Raw genomic sequence first — 16,232 nt, 5'->3', positions numbered from 1 at the left:
TCTGTCATTTTGATGAATTTGTTAGAAATCTGGAAGGTCATCATCTTGCCTCATTTGACTATTTTGCTGCTGGCATGCAAGATTCTAGAGTGGAGAGGTTTAATCCGTAGCAGTTTCCAGCGTCCTTTTTCCAGCTTCCTGAATGTCTAAGGCAGTGTTAGCGGTGGCATGGGCAGCAGCTTCTTGAATCTGGATTCTGGTTCTGGGACGTGTTCTTGAATTGACTAGTTCTAGTGACCCGCAAGTAGTGGCTTCATAGTGGGCTAGTTCTGTATTTCTCTGAGAATTACTTCTGAAGACCCAGACTAGAACCTGTTCCTTCAGCCCTTGCAGCTATTTCATAAAATCAATTCCCTGTACTACCCAGTTTGCAAAAAATACCTAAGAGAGATTCCTTTATTTTTTGCAGTGAATCCGAAGGAAATCAATTCCTCCTATGATTACTGCAAGAAAGAAATAATAAATGTAAAGCACAAGAGCTTGGTATGTAGTAAGTACCAAATATATGTGAGCTTTATTATTATGCACACTAAGGACCAAGAATGTGAAACAAATTTTTATAGGATCCCCCAAAGAGTTCCATTTCAAATATGAATTTGGCTCTAGAAATATGTGTACCCAGCAGCAAATAAGTGGAGTTTGAGTCATACCCTGTTAATTTGCCCACATTCCTTTTCACATGCTAATTCAGGAAAAGCTATTTGGCCCTCCACTGATCCCGGTACTTTAATAATTGCCATTTCACCTGGTTCTAAAAGGATACAACCCCAAATTATTATTTAGCTCTTCCACTTTGTGAGGACATTGTTGATGAAGATGCAATGCACCAACAACAGAAGTATCTTATTAAAACCCTCTCTGTTTAAATCACTGTATTTAATATCAGAAGCCCACTAAAGATAAACAACTGGCTATTCTAAAACAAATGCTAATAAAAGAAGAAACTTTGAAACAAAATTGTATTTGGTCACTCTATGAAACTTCCTTTATTCAGAATATAAAAAACCTAATTTAACACTCATTTCATCCTTAAATCCATTCATTATGCCTTTTTAAAAATAAATTACCTTGTCAACCCATGCTTTGCTTTGAAACCACAGAATTGTTCCCTTTTTCTGTTCCTCCTGTTGCACCCATATTTTGAATCAGAGTGACCATTAACATGCCATGCATGAGGAATTTTTAACACAATATCATTAATGAAATTTGTGTCATATTGGGAGGGGGTTGGCAGATTATGGCTAAGGATGATGGTGACGACTTTTTTTACACAAGAGTAGAACTAGCTTTTTTGAAATGATAATAATTCATTTTCAAATTGAAATTCTTGAATAACTTGATTTGCATTGTCAGAAAAGATTTGCAGGATGCCACAAGGAAGAGAGGTAAGAATGGGTAAGAATGTACTTTAAAACAGGTAAACTCTGATGAGACTCTAGCTACAACTTTTATGACCATCTCTGTTTTTTTTTTTTTTTTCATCTGTGAAATAAGAATAATAAGGGAGGAGGAGAAGGAAAGGGGGAAAGACTAGGGACTGAATTTGAACAAATTATATTCCATGCTTGTATAATTATGTCAAAATGAATTCTAATATCACATATGTATATAATGAACTATAAAAAAATAAACTAAAAAAGAATAATGATAGTTTCTTCTTAGATATTTATGAAGAGTATTTGTCATATGTATGTAAAATGCTTCACACAGCACCTTGCAGACACTTATGACCACTAGTAAGTTTCTTTAATTTTCTCAGAAAACTTCTTTACAAATTATTATTAATAGTTTGTATCAAGACCTAATGCATACATGTAGTTGTTATTGTGCCTATTCTTCTTCATAAACAGTTAACTCTCTTTAGAGTACTCTCTTTAAACCAGATACTCCTAAAGTATGATAGATAAAGGATTATCTGTTTTTCTTAAGTCACTAGATATTTCTAAAAAAATTATCGATTAAAACATAAAACAAAGCTTAAATTAAAATGACCATAGGCCTAAATGCCATAGAATCAGTTCATGAATTCTATTGTTGTCATTAAAAAAAAAAAAAAACAGTTTTTTCTTTTTAAGCCTACAACATCTGGTATTTCCATGCAGTCTCTCACCCAAATGCTAACCAGGCCCAATCCTATTCAGCTTCTTCTTTTTTTAATTTGTTCTTTTTAGGTATACATGACTATAGAATGTATTTTGACATAATATACTTACATGGAGTATAACTTATTCTAATAAGGATCCCATTCTTATAGTTGTACATGATGTGGAGTTTCACTGGTGGTGATTCTTATATGTACATAGGAAAGTCATATCTGATTCATTCTATTGTCTTTCCTTTTCCCATCCCACTTCCCTTCCTGTTTAGCTTCTGAGATTAACTAAGATCTAGTACATTCAGGATGGTATGGCCATAGACAAAAAATAATTTTCCACTTGACCACCTGTTTATTTCAGTTACCAGAGCCTGGGAGATTATGTCTAAAAATTTTGCTTCTGAGCCCAGAATCTAAACTTACTCTACTGGAAATTTTCACAATATTTCTAGATAGGAAATATGAACTGTTCATAAAAGTATTAAGTATTTTTATAGTTGTTCCTGAGAATGTTTTATGTTTACAAATGTGATTTAATTATAAGCAAAGACAAAAGACATTAACAAGTCAAAGATGAAAGGTTATTGGTGGAGATTGTACTGCTGACATTTTCTGCAATGATCATTTGTAGATCCTCAGGATTGTGTTTTCAACTGTGCCTGCAAAGATGCTGAGATTGTTTGTATTTGAGAGTGTTGTGCTGAATTTGGAGTATTCTGTTAGTTTTGAGTTATCAAAGTCTGGATCTGTCTCCAGGTTCAAGGAACTGAGTGGGTCTTGGAAGTTGAGGAATGGGTTTCCTTGTAAGTAACCAGTACCACTTGTCCCTTTAGGGTATGCCCCACTCAATACCAGGGAATAAGGACCCTGACCTTCCACAGCCATACTAGACTATTTGACTTGTCTTTCACTAAGCCTGTTTTGCTGAACCAGGATCCTCATTACTCTATCAGTTAAATATAATCCAATGTGACCATCAATGCTCTGCCCACTAGTGTCAGCACAGAGGTTTATAACAATGTACATTTAACTTCTCTTCTGAAAATGGTCTGGAAACACCCTAACTCGGACTTTTTCCTCAAGATCAGGGTAATTGACACTGGAGATTATTACATAGAAATTGGGCACAGATACTGAGTAAAATTATCCTCTTGTGGAAAAAAATATTGTTTATCTTTTTTTGATATCCCCTAATTAAAAGATAGACTTTATGGAAGTATAATTTTCATACCACAAAATCTACACATTTTAAGTGTACAATTCAATGATTTTTTTACTGGTAAATTTACCTGGTTGTGCAACCATCACCATAACCTAGTGTTAGAATATTTTGGATTGTTCATTTATGCTGAAATATAATTGATTTTTATATATTGGTCTTGTATTCTGAGATCTTGCTAGACTTTAAAAAAATAAAACCATTTTAATTGTTTTTCTTGTTATATGTATGTTGTTCTATATACAACATCCCGTTGTCTGAGAATAAACATGGATTCTACACCCCCCAACTTTTAATTCAATGACAGATATTAAATCTAGCTCCTTCATGAGGAGGAAAGATTGGGAGGAGCCACTGATTTTAGCCTATTCAGCCCATGGAGATGTCTGTGTGGTAAGTTGTAAGAACCAAGAACCTATTGTGTGTATTTAGGAATAGGTCACCTCTTCACAGTTACTTGCCTATTTTTATCTGTAGTTATAATTATATATATCCCATTCTTACATTTATGTATATTTATTTGTAACTGTGGTTATTTACAACAGTTAATGAGAATGGTTTTATTCCCTTAGGTTGAAAAAGAAATTCAAGACTGTAATTCAGATGCCTTTTGATGCCCTGTATGGTTGTGACCTATATTTTATATATTGTAATTTCTACCAGGAGTTCCTTGCCATTACTTCTTACTCAACTGACAGTGGAAGAATGACTTACCTCTTCTCCAAAAATACCTACCTCCTTTCTTTTCCTTCATAATTTCCCCATAGCACTTGATTTTTTGTCTTCATGTACTCTTTTCAATTTCACATCTATGAGCAGTTTATTGGTAAATCCCGCTCCTCTCTATCATGTTGCCATGAAAGCTTTCTTTCTTTAAATTGTATTTCTCCTCTTGTCTCCTTGGCCACCTGGAAAGTCAAAGATATTTTCTCCATTATTAAAGCTATTCAGAATTCTTCCAGATAGAATGTCAAACCTCACATTTCTCATTTCCCATCTTGATTAATAGATACTTCTCTGTTGGCTTTAATTATAAATCACTTTTATTTGCCCAAAATCATTTTCCATCTTTGTTCTTGTAAGAACACACCTTGACTGGTCTGTGTTTTTGTTAACTCTATTCCCCTCATAGGATTTTCATTACATCATGAATGTAGTTCGTCTTTCCTAAGTATCTCCTTCAGCCAACTTTGACTAATCTTTTGGTTTTTAAGGTAAAAAACAAAACAAATTGGAGAGGACATCATTCCTCTACCCACTTCAGAGAGTAGCGTTCATGCATTCACATGTTTACCAAACCAGAGGCTGGGGAGCCAGGGGATGTGTTCTGTTCTTGTGGTCTGTGTTCTCCCAGCACTTAGCACAGGTCCCTGCACAAAGATGCCACTGCATGTTCCTGTGGTGGCTGAACACCTTCCAGGTCTCTGGGGACAGATAAAAGGAATTGCCTGGACTTTGATGAGTTCACAATCCAACCTCCAACAGTGTGAAAAGGACAACGTATTTATTGTAATGAGCGCTGTGATAAAAGCAGGGACCTACTGCTATGGAAACAGAAAAGATCTGTCCAGGGAAGGTGAGCAAAGGTTTTAGGAAGAAGTTGGCATTGAAACCAGGCTTTGAAGGGGATTTTGCCAGAAGAGAACCTATCTAAATAGAATAGTTCTGTGAACACTTTAGGCTGTTGAAACAAGAATGAAAACAGCAGCATGGTGAGGACAAACTTCCTGGACTGCAGTCCTATTTTTGCTATTTTCTAGTTAAATGATCTTGAGTATATCAGTTATCTGTGTCTGATTACCTACCTTTTAAGTGAAAATGATATAATAACATTTCTCTTAAATTATCTGTGAGGATCACACGAAATGATGCCTGTATAAACCAACCTGTGAAAATCTACTTCTAAGAAATTATATGAAAATAGCTTAATTTCAATCTATTCTGTAAATATGGTACATTAGTTGATATTCCCTGTTTGGAAGCCGATGGATATTTGTGGTTAAAGATTATTTTTATGTTACAAGTAAAGTATACCTTATCTGGAATGCTTGGGACCAGAAGTGTTTTGGATTTCTTGTGTATTTTTAAGTTTTGGAATATTTGTATGCACATAACAAGACATCTTAGGGATAGGACCCAAGCCTAAACATGACATTTATTTATGTTTCATGAACTCTTTATACACAAAGGTTGAAGGTAATTTTACATGATATTTTTAATAACTGTGTGCACGAAATAATTTTATGGAGTCTCCCACTTATGGTATCATGTTGGCACTCAAAACTTTTCGATTTTGGAGCTTTTCAGATTTCAGGTTTTTTAATTAAGGATGTTTAACCCATGTATTATATACTATAATATATAATTATTAAAAATTATCATGATTTAAAAAATCAAGCCTCAGGGGGAGAAAAACACTTTAAAATGGAAGTAAAATGCCAGATAAAATACCTGAAAGTGTATGCCTTTGGGGTGTGGGTCTTGGGGAAAATGTGTATCAGGCAATTGTTATGTACTACTTAACTTTTAAAACATTTGACTTAAAAAAGTAAAAGTAAATTAAAAGTAAGAGTGGATAAGCTCAGAAAGAAGGAGTGTGTTTGTGACCTCAAATCCTCTGTTCCATCATACTTCAAAACAAAAGCACAGACCCCACTCCTTGGGCCTGACTGTATATCCAAACTCTATCTGACTTCAGGATCAGAGGTAACCCAGGTTTTAAGTTCTTAATGGTGCTGTACTATGTCCTCAAAGGGTGTTTTGGTCTTCTGTGAAGTCCTTACTAGTTGTACCAATGACAAGTTGCATGGAGGTTGGTGAGGAAGGGTCTGGAATGGGTTACTTACTGACCTTTTCTGGGCAGGAACCAGGTATACTAGAAATCCCATCTTGCAAACAGTTTCTGCATTTTTCATGACTTTTTGTCTCACTGGATATTCATGTAGTTAAAAAATTTCTGTAGTATCTAAGCCTAGAATTTAACTTTGTTTTAAAATATACATGGTAGATATTCTAATTTTTTTTGCAGTTTTAAATGTTGCATTCAATTTGGAGTTTAAGTATTGTGTACCATTGCAAAAAAATCATTGCCAACCACAAAGCCATTTGTCGTATTTGGGTCTCCATTACAACAGTAGCCATTGCATTGTAGTGATTTCATGCATGCATAGAAGTATATTTGTTCCTTATTTCCTAGTTTCAAATAAAAAGAAAATATGCTGATAATCCATTGAATATATTTATTTCTCATAAATCAAAATTTATTTTTTGCATCTAGCTACTCTGCCAGGTCTTCCTGTGATGCCATGCCCAAGTATTTACATATGTAGTTTATTATAAATTATTTTTAAAAATTTATTTTATTTAATATTTATTTTATAGTTAAAGCAGTATATTGAGGTTTTGAAATTATGCCTTAAGGTAGAATATTGTCTGTGAGTTGTATTCCAGAATAGTGAAGAGGGTGTTAAGTGTCTGTCATGTAAGTGGGTAGGTCCAATAGGGTTGAGTACAGCTATTATAAGAACTGAAAGTTCTTTAAAGTTGAGCCGGATTCCTCCTGTCATTATTTAACATCATTTCCAGATTTCAGTCATTTTCCATCTCCCTAGAAAGTAGTTGGAAAAGAGCTACTCAGAATCACCTTAAATTTTTCTTTCTATTTTTTTTTAAGTCCAAAGGTATCAATGATGTCATGTCTTATGCCCACTAAGTTTGGCATTGTAAAACCCTTTCTGAGTACAAATATAATTTCACATGGCTCAAAGTTCGAAATCCACATTTGGTGTGGAACCAGCCAAAGGATAGCGCAGCTTTTCTGCTGTCTTTTCCTATAGAAGCCTTTCCTGAGCGTCCTGAATGGTTGCAGGACTGGTCCTGCTTCGTGGTGATTTGTGGGGCCCTGTGAGCTGGGGCCTGCTGCACTCTGCATTTTCCCTTTGCACTGCTAATTCACCAAGCTAATTAGGCTAGTTAAGGGTCTATTAAGGCAGAAATCTGTTGGAGTTTAGTCTCATTCATTTCTTTCAGAGGAACTTGCAAGGAAGCTCCTGTCAGCTTTTGGAACAGGAACAGAATCTCAAAAGCTTGGCATGAGAAACAGCTGAAGGCGCCAACCTTCCAGGCCAAAGATTCTAGTCACAAAGAGTCCCAATTCAACTTGTTCCCTTGAGGCGAACTTCAAAGTATGCAGGAATCAAAAACTCATATAATGAAAATAAACCAAGGGATAACACACTTAGCTAGGACTTGCTGGAAACACATTTCTTCCACTCTACCTCCACCCTCTCTGCCTCCAGAATGGCCTCCTGATCCTTAATGACTTATAAGGAAGAGAGAACGGTTTTTCTGATGTTCACTTATTTTATTACCCTTGTGCTTGTTTTACTACACACTTTAACAATTATTCTTAATTTACAGATGAAGAAATATGCAAACACTTTTTATTTTCCTTTAGTGGTGTTTTTCTTTATTTTTTTCCCTTATATAAGGTTTCAGGACAATATGTAATTTTGTCTGAGTACCAAATTTCATTTAATGATTGAAAAATCATAAAATGACTGTAGTAGAGGCAGAGTGAAGTGTAATCTCAAAACACAATATTTGGAGTTCTGGGCTTTTTATTTTAGGTGAACTATCAGCTACTTAAGAAATTTTAGAGCAGGGCATAAATGAAAACATTTTAGACATGCATTTGGTCATTAGTCTCAATTTACCAGAATAAATCAGCACCAGAGGTTTTAATCTCTTGGATTTCTCTTGTTTTTATGTGCTTTTGGCATTGCCTAATTTTCCCCCCACTGGTGAATTGCTTACCTCCAGGCTTTTTTGGGATGGCAAGAGAAGAATGGCATCCTCACAACCTGTTGTAGGGGCATTGTTCACACATCAGAGCACAAATTTAAAGAGCAAAATGTCCAACCACGGTGACTACTGCAGGGATCATTCACACTTCTTGCTTGCACCTATATAGTCCTATTTATCTGCAAGCTTTTGTGATGATTTGATTAAAATGTATTGCATATATATTCAGCTAGTTGGTTTAAAAATTGTCAAAGTTGTTGCAAAGTCTTGAAACTTGTGGTCTCTGAAAATTAGAACTTTCCAACTGGAGCATTTTGGATTTCACAAAAGTGAACAAAAGCTGTGTTTATTAGATAGATCCTCCCTCATCTAATTTCTTTAGGGTATTGAAATTTTTACCACCACTATTTTGGAATTCTGAAGCCCCTGCCATTTAGATTTGGATTATCGTCAACTACCAATTAGTGGAGAGAGGTGTGGGTCTGCTCTCCCCCTTTAAATTTTTTCCATGCCATTGAAACTTTACAGCAAACTTGCTATTAACTAGAATGGTCAGAGAATGTGGAGGTCTGATTACTTGGATAAGGGAAGAGTTAATGAGGAAGCCCATTCTCTTAGAACTCTTGGACTTCTTTGTAAAATTAATTAGTACTCTTAATGGCCTTAGCAAACAAAGTGTGTAATATTAAACATCACTGAATCTTTCTTTCAGAGAACAAGGTATTTCTATGCCTCAGTGTCCTCATTCTGTAAGTGCATTATTTTACAGAACTGTAGTTGGATAATAGAGGGGACAGGACTGAACCTATGTTACTCCCTGGCCTTCATACTGTGGAATTCTTTTAACTCATATCTCTGATATAAATTATTTCTTTATCAACAAGATAGGCTATGGAACAATCTGCCAGGGATTAAATTTTAATTCCACAATTCATTCACTGTGTAATGTTAGGCAATTTAGTTCTCTGTTCCTAAGTTTCCTCATCTGTAAAATAGGTAAAATAGTAGAGCTTATAATAATCCCTTAATGCTTATGACTATTAAATTTCCATACAAAACACTAAGGAAAATGCTTATGCCTAGAATCAGCCAAACTTCAAAGTCTGAGGTTCTCAGACTATCCTCATTTTTGATAGCTTTTGTTGGCCCCCTTCCAGTTTTGATTATGCACTTGAAGAATTCATAGAACTCACTGAAAACCATGGTTACCGTTCATTACAGTGAAATGATACAAGAATCTAGGAGGGTTCCAATCTTTAAACTTCCCTTGTCCTCATGTTGTTCTGCTCTTCAAGGACCAATGTGTGGTAGTATGCATGGAGTATTATCAACCTGGAATGCTTGTTTGAATTTCAGTGTCCAGAGTTTTTAGTGTCCAGAGTTTTTATTGAGACTTGATTTCATAGTTGTGATGTTGTGATTGATTGATTGATTCCTATGTGGTTGAACTAAGTCTCTAGTCTCCCTCCTTTACCCTGAGGTTAAGGTGATACCACCTGACCCATGGGATACCATAGGTCACTTTGCTAGCATAAATCAACAGACATGAACAAAACCCAGACCTCTCTTTGGGTCAGGTCATATTCTTTATTATACAACCTGTCACAGAGTAAGTACTCTCCTAATATTCATTTTATTATTAATTATCCTCTTTCTTCTATTAGAGGATCTCAAAGTTTTTTGGATTTCTTCATTTTATATTGTGAAAATGTACAGATATACAGAAAAGAATATTACATGAGTACCTGTATAGCCACTGCTAGATGCAACAGTTAATATTGTGCTGTATTTATTTTATTCTATTTAGATGAATGTGTATACATATGTGTATATAACATATCGAAAGATAAATATATAATTTTTGTATCATTTGAAAATAAGTTGCAGCTATCAAAACTATTCATCCCTAAAAACTTCTGCACAAATTTCTTAAGAATAACAATGATACTATTATTACAATTTAGAGAGCTAATAATGATTCCCTAAAATGCAATATTCAGACTATATTCTAATTAAAGAAAAAATATGAGTTAATTGAGGGAGATGCCTCTTTCTGAGAAAACAAGCTCATTCTCCCTCTCCCTTGTGGAAGAATCTAGGGTGGCTTCTTGTTTCTTGCTGAATCAAGTCCAAAAACTGGTGGCCACCATTCAAGGCTTTGTATGATTGTGAGTCTCATGTACTTTGCCTCCATTCCCACATACATTTACATAACATTTCCTGAGTGTTTGTGCCAGCCACAGTGCAGAGTGCTTCATGTGCACAGTCTCAGTTCCTCCTGCTTCCCACCATCAACCCTGCACTCCAGTCATGGTATCTCCATATCTTTCTACACAAACTGTGCCCACTCATTATTGGAAGGAGTCACTCTGTCACCACAGAGGTTTGATTCTTTCCTTCCTTTCTTATTTAAGTTTTGACATAAGTAAATTCTTCACATGAAGACCTTTAGAGGTACCCTATTTGGGGTTTTCAAATTGTATCCCATGGATTCAGTCAATGAGCTCTCAGGGCCACCTCAAGGGTGAGATGACAGCCAGGAGGGTAAGTTACCGAGTCCTGCCCTGAAGCTCCCCTACTATCACCATGAAAGAATTGTCCACATTCGGTTGCTTTAAAAGCAGTTTTATGAGTCACTAATCAAATTCAGTCAGATCATTTTATAGAAGAAACGGAAGTGCAAAATAATGAATGGATTTGTTCAGGTAGTCAAAGCTTGGTTTTGAGAGATGAACTAACCTAGGAATATCTGATTCCCTATCCTACCCTTCAGCCTCTGGAAAGGTTGTTCTCAGGTCCAAAAACTACTCCCCCTCCATCTGGTCCAGTCCAAGCCCTTAAAGGATCAGGGGCATCTACATGCTGTCCTCCACTAATTCTTCTCCCAGCTAATCAAGATGATCCCTTCTCTGGTCCCTTAGAGCCCTGTTAGTCTGAACTGCACACATTCAACACTTAATTTTGTGCACTGGAAAATATTTTTTCCTCTTTTATGTCTTTTAGTGCTTAAACGGTGGGAGAACAACTTGGACTTTTAATTTAGTTCATGTAAATATTTTAATAAATACTCATTGAGTAATTACCCGGCACCAAATAGGTGCTTTGGAGGACAAAAAGATGAATGATTCCCTGCTTCCTGAGACTCAGTTTCTATTGTGGAAATAGATCGTGTTCTACAATATGGATGAAATAAGCACATAAATGGTTCTGTGAGAAGACGACAGAAAGGCAACTCATTGTGATAGAAATGATCGATGAAATTCTCCTTTGTTTCTATCCATCATGGGTCATGCAGTAGATACTTGTTGATTCACAGAGGGTCTTATTCCATCTCAGTTTTGATGAATTAGTATTCAAATTTGTTGTATAAAAAATTGAGAAGTGAATTTGGCTAAGGGCCTATCTTGCCCATAATGGCAAAGTTAAAAATTGCATCTCTTTTTGGAGTTGTGATTACTCTGTTGGTGCAGGACTCAGGACACAGTGGCTGCTTTAACAGTTGCTTATTGAACATTTGTGGTGCTTTGTATATGCTGAGTAAGCCCATTTTCAAAAAGAGTATCATTCATTACCAATTTTTCCCATTGAATTCCATCAAAAAGTGAAAGCATATTTTTAAATCACCTTATTCTGATTTAGTTCCCCCTATTAGAAGATCTCAGAAAATTCTCAGGGAAAAAAAAAAAAAGCAATCCTTTTGAAATTCAAGGGAGACTCAGCTCTAAGAACAAAACTGCATTATATATCACTAAGGTCAATCAAATTCTATGATTTTCAACTCTGAGACCACCTTCCTCTCATCCTTTATTTCCCCAAAACTGTTGTTTTACCTGTTAGGTCATTCAAATCCCACTGGCCATTTGTGTGACAGACTGGAAACTTCTAGTCCAAAAAGATATCAGTGGAAGAGCCATGAGAAGTACTCATGGCTAATTATTTCTTGGAAGTACAACTAAACGTTAATTATGCCAAACCCAAATTGTCATTTTTGGCAAGTGCTCTATGGCAACCAGATGAATAATACTTGAAAAATGCTGTTCAGTAAGTTAACTTATTTAGTTTCTTGTGGCTTTGTTTATGGCTAACATCTGCTAGGGTCATTGAGATATAGTCCTGAAAATGAAATCCATTAGAGGAATGACATTAAAGGTTTACTGTGGAAGAAGTTAGGGTTCTGTAATGGCTCATGTAAACATACATTTATTTGTGTTACTATGTAATTAATGTAGGCTTCTTTACTAGACCCCATGCTCCATAAGAGCAGGGAAACTGACCTCACCATTGTATCCCAGTGCCTGATATTTAGATGTTTAATATATTTCTATGAGTGTGAGCCTGGAAGAAGACTTTGATGCAATCTTGGAGTACTCTTTGCTCAGTAAAGCATATTTGTTAGAGATCAGGATGAACTCACAGAAGATATACTAATAAAATTTGTAAAGGGTAAAATAACTGGGGAAAAAGTATAGGTTGGGCAATATGAAATCATTGTTTTTGCAAGTCTTAAAGAGAAGATAAGCATTTCCTATATTTCACCTAATGCAATTTTTTTGAATAATTTCTGCCCCCACTTCTCAATCTAAATTCAAAAGCCTCATTGAAATGCATCACATTTTTTAAAAAGAGATCTATGTCCTACTACAGTAGTCTATGAGGATGGGTGAGAAAAAAAGAGGTGTTTCAAATTGGATGTGATAGGCAACTTCAGATGTTTGAAGAGCCGCTGGGGAAGAATCAAGCTAATTCATATGTTTCCAATCCTGGCAGAAATGGGATAAAAAATTGGATGCGACAGGGAGATAATTCTTGCAGTACCAATTAGAAACCACTTTCTAACTTTCAGAGCTGCTTGGGTGAGAACTTCTCAAAAGCTGGAGGTGTTCAATCCATCTGAGCAACTCTGGGGAATCTAAGCTACATGAGAGGGAGTAGTAGATGACCTCAGGTGTTGTTCCAATCTTTATGAGTTTATGCTTTGGCTTCAAAGAACTCATGAGCCCCATTAACCTAGATCCAAGAATATTTACCTCTAAGAGAATATCCTTTGTTCAGTTGTTAAGTACTTTATGATCTGGAAAGAAAGGTATTATATAGAGCATGATGTAATTTTTCTACAAGAGTGAAGTTGGGTCTGTATCAAAAGTAAATATGTGAGTACACAAGCTGAACAAGTATTGTCACAAGAAGGGTACCACAGCTAAAAGAAAGAAGCTCTTACAGTAATGGCATTAGTGTTTTCAAAAGTGTTAGCTAAATAAAAACTAAATGAGATATAGATGGTTCAGTTTTTTTGCATTAATTCTAAGCAATACTGGCTGGAATTGAAGTGGCTAGGTTTGGCTATACCATTCATTTAACTTCATCTGGAGATGGATATACACTGCAGTGGTAACAACCCCAAACCTGGTTCTTGCCTGAACTTTGAAGACCACAGCCACTTCAACAAGTGATTAGTGGGTCTCTATGCCTGAAGGCACAAGGGAGAATGAAAGCATGCTGCCCACCCTCAAGGAGAAAACATCCAGGCAGCCCTTCATTTTGACTAGTAATAATACTTCCTGAACACTTACTTTGTGTTACACCCCGTATAGTTGTTTTAGTCAGCTTTTCACTGCTGTGACTAAATGATCTGACCAGCACAATTATAGAGGAGGAAAGGTTTATTTGAGGGCTCACAGTTTCAGAGGTCCTAGTTCATAGAAGGCTGGCTCCATTCCTCAGGGCTTGAGGAGAGGCTGAACATCATGGCAGAAGAATGTGGCAGATGGAGACAGCTCACATCATCAGGAAGCAGAGAGAGAGAGAGGAACTCCACTCTCCAGATTCAAAATACATACCCCAAAGCCACACCCAATTCCAATCTCCTCCAGCCACACCCTACCACGTCAATTAATCCCATTAGGGATTAATTCACTTATTGGGTTAAGACTCTTAGAACCCAATCATTTCTCCTCTGAACCTTCCTGCATCGTCTCACATGTGAGCTTTTGGAGGACACCTCACATCCAAATCATAATAATGGTAAATGCTATTTTTTTTCCCATTTATAGATGGGGACACTAAGGTAAGACAGACTGAGTGAACAGTCTGTGGTCACACACTCAGTAAAAAACAAAGACAGGACTGAATTCAGGCACTCAGCCTTCAGGGTTCACAAGCTTAAAATGTGCTTTGAAGTGAAGCACAATTCTTCCTTTCGTGCTTTTCAAGGGAGACTCACTCATCCAAACTGACTGCTGACAACAAACGTGTAATATATAATCATTAGAGAATGCCTACAAAGCCCATTGGTACTCATCTAATTCCAGTTCAATCAACATATATGGAAAACCTACAGTACTTTAGGCACTGTGCTGATTTCACAGTAACCATCTCATTCAATCCTAATACCTTTGTACTGTGTTATCTCTATTTTAGAGATAATAATATTGAGAGGTGGAAGTTAAATGATCTGTCTAGGTTCATATAGTTACTGAGAAATAGTACTGGTATTTAAATCCAGGGCTCCAGATTATAAACCCAGGTTTCCAGATTTTAAGTGTTTTCTGTAACATGATAAATGCCATTTTTAAAATAAAGAGTACAAGTCTATGGTTGTTAGTACATTTGAAGTCATGCAAACATCATCATCACTCAGTTCCAGAACATTTCCAACACCCCCAAGACACCCTGCACCCTTTAGCTGTCTTTCCTCATTCTTTTCTCCCACAATACCTACTGTGTCTCTAGGCCTTTTATGGATATTTCATATAAATGGAAACAAACAATATATGACCTTTTATGCATGCCTTCTTTCACTTGGTATGTTGTGCTTGGTGTATTGTTTTCAAGGTTCATCTGTTTTATTTATCCACTTATTAGTTGATGGACATCTGGATTGTTTTCACTTTAGGGCTATTATAAAAAATGCTATCATGAACAGTCATATACAAGTTTTTGTGTGAACATGTTTTCAGTTCCCTTGGATATATACCTAATACTGGAATTGCAGGGTGATAGGGTAACTCTATGTTTAACTTTCTGAGGCGTTACCAAACCATTTTACATTCTCACGGGCAATGAATGAAAGCTCCATTTTCTCCATATCATTGATAACCCTTGTTATTTTCCTTTTGTTATTGTTACAGTCATCTCAGTGGGTGTGAACTCATTATGGTTTTGAATAGCATTTCCCTAATGACTTATGTTGACCATTCCTTCATGTGCTTATGGGCTATTGCCGTGTTTTTAACAAATGTCTATTCAAATTCTTTGCCCATTTTTAAAGTGGGTTGTCTAATTTTATTTGGTCTTTTTGGATATACATGACAGTAGTGTTTATTTTGACATATTTATACAAACATGTAGAATATCTTATTCTAATTAGGATCCCAGTCTTGTGGTTATACATGATGTGGAGATTCTAAAGTGGGTTGTCTTTTAGAAGTTATTTATATATCCTGGATTCTAGACCTTTATTAGATATATGATTTGAGAATATTTTCTCCCATTCTGTGGGTTGTCTTTACTTTCTTAGTTTTTAAATTAACTTTTGTTTTCTTGTGCCTTTAGTATCATGCTTAAGAAATCATTGCCCAATTCAAGGGCATGAAGCTTTAAATATAAAAATCATCTTTAAGACTTTTTTTTTCCTGCCATGAGGTTGAGATGCATAATCACAAAGTTCTCTTTGCAGTTTTAAGTGAATCAATGTCACTATTTGGTGTGGAATATTGGACTTACATTTTTACTAGGGTATAGGAACATAACATTAAAATAATTAAAGAATTCATAAATTATCTCAAATTGATAATTTATATAAAGTGCTTATTATTGGGCACCAAATAAATTCTGGCTATTATTATCTTAATCATTATAATTATCCTGAGATTTAAAAGTCAATGTTCCAAATAAAATAATAGAAAATAATGAAAATTTGGAATTCATGACTAAGAGAAAAGCATTAGAAGAAAAGACACATTAACATGTGATGGCTGAGAATTTGGATGGCTTCCCTAAGCCTATTCATTTGGCTTAAGGGGTAGTATTTATGCCTCTAGCAGAGGGAAAAGTTCCCTAAATTTTGAGTATCTCCATTTCATAACTTGTTCCAAACTTATTATATCAATGTACATT

The sequence above is a fragment of the Sciurus carolinensis genome, chromosome 7 (genome assembly GCF_902686445.1).
Source record: "Sciurus carolinensis chromosome 7, mSciCar1.2, whole genome shotgun sequence".
NCBI lineage: Eukaryota > Metazoa > Chordata > Mammalia > Rodentia > Sciuridae > Sciurus > Sciurus carolinensis.
Note: the sequence above shows the minus strand (reverse complement) of the source record.